The sequence below is a fragment of the Colobus angolensis genome, unplaced genomic scaffold, assembly GCF_000951035.1.
Source record: "Colobus angolensis palliatus isolate OR3802 unplaced genomic scaffold, Cang.pa_1.0 Scaffold500, whole genome shotgun sequence".
Taxonomy (NCBI): Eukaryota; Metazoa; Chordata; class Mammalia; order Primates; family Cercopithecidae; genus Colobus; species Colobus angolensis.
In genome coordinates, this window is record NW_012118489.1 from 73,193 (window position 1) to 75,159 (window position 1,967).

The 1,967-nt window shown below is 47.4% G+C and overlaps 1 protein-coding gene across 1 annotated transcript in view; it reads left to right on the forward strand.

Moving 5' to 3' along the window:
• The window catches only part of MUC17 (mucin 17, cell surface associated), a 45,138-nt gene that overhangs the window by 12,686 nt on the left and 30,485 nt on the right, over positions 1-1,967 (forward strand). The gene's annotated exons all lie outside the window — the stretch shown is intronic.

Here is a 1,967-nt window from a genome sequence, read left to right on the forward strand (position 1 = left end):
TACCCAAGTCACTTCATCTCCTAGAACTCCTGAAGTCACTACCATGCCAAACTCAACTCCTAGTGTACGAAGCACTCCATTAACAACAATTCCTGTCAGCACCACAAGTGTGACCAGTTCGGAGGGTAGCATCCTTTCAACACCTGCTGACAATAGCACACTTGTGACCACTTCTATCCAAGTCAGTTCAACTCCTACAATTCCTGAAGGTACAAGTATGCCAATCTCTACTCCTAGTAAAGGAAGCAGTCCATTAACAACTATTCCTATCAGCACCACACGTGTGACCACTTCTGAGGGCAGCACCCTTTCAACAAATTCTGTTGACATCAGGACAACTGTGAGCACTTCTATCCAGGAAAGTTCACCTCCTACAACTCCTCAAGCTACCAGTATGCCAGTCTCGACTCTTAGTGAAGGAAGCACTCCATTAACAATTATGCCTGTCAGCACCACATCGGTGACCATTTCTGATCCTAGCACACCTTCAACACGTCCTGTTGACACCAGCACACCTGTGACCATTTCAACCCAAGTCAGTACTTTTCCTACAACTGCTGAAGTCACCACCATGCAAATCTCAACTCCTACTGTACGAAGCACTCCATTAACAATTATTCCTGTCAGCACCAAACGTGTGACCAGTTCTGAGGGTAGCACCGTTTCAACACCTTCTGTTGACACTAGCACACCTGTGACCAGTTCTACCCAAGTCAGTTCATCTCCTAAAACTCCTGAAGTCACCACCATGCCAATCTGGACTCCTAGTGAAGGAAGCACTCCATTAACAACCATTGCTGTCAGCACCACACATGTGACAAGTTCTGAGGGCAGAACCATTTCAACACCTTCTGTTGACACCAGCACACCTGTGACCACTTTTACCCAACTAAGTTCATCTCCTACAACTCATGAAGTCACCACCATGTCAATCTCAACTCCTAGTGCACGAAGCACTACATTAACAACTAGTTCTGTCAGCACCACACGTGTGACCAGCTCTGAGGGTAGCACCCCTTCAACACCTTCTGTTGACAGCAGCACACCTGTGACCACTTCTAACCAAGTCAGTTCATCTCCTACAACTCCTGAAGTCACCACCATGCCAATCTTGACTCCTAGTGAAGGAAGCACTCCATTAACAACTAGTTCTGGCAGCACCATGCCTGTGACCAGTTCTGAGGGTAGCACCCCTTCAACACCTTCTGTTGACACCAGCACACCTGTGACCACTTCTATCCAAGTCAGTTCATCTCCTACAGCTCCTGAAGGTACCAGTATGCCAATCTCGACTCCTAGTGAAGGAAGCATTCCATTACCAATTATGCCTGTCAGCACCACATTGGCGACTATTTCTGATCCTAGCACACCTTCAACACCTCCTGCTGACACCAGCACACCTGTGACCACTTCTATCCAAGTCAGTTCATCTCCTACAACTCCTGAAGGTACCAGTATGCCAATCTCGACTCCTAGTGAAGGAAGCACTTCATTACCAATTATGCCTGTCAGCACCACATTGGTGACTATTTCTGATCCTAGCACACCTTCAACACCTCCTGCTGACACCAGCACACCTGTGACCACTTCTACCCACGTCAGTTCATCTCCTACAACTCCTGAAGTCACCACCATGCCAATCTCTACTCCTAGTGAAGGAAGCACTCCATTAACAACTCTTCCTGTCAGCACCCCACGTGTGACCAGTTCTCAGGGTAGCACCCTTTCAACACGTTCTGTTGACACCAGCATACCTGTGACCACTTCTATTCAAGTCAGTATATCTCCTACAAATCCTGAAGGTACCATTATGCCAATCTCTACTCCTAGTGAAGGAAGCACTCCATTAAAAACTATTCCTGTCAGCACCAAACGTGTGGCCAGTTCTGAGGGCAGTACCCTTTCAACACCTTCTGTTGACACTAGCACACCTGTGACCACTTATACCCAAGTCACTTCATCTCCTA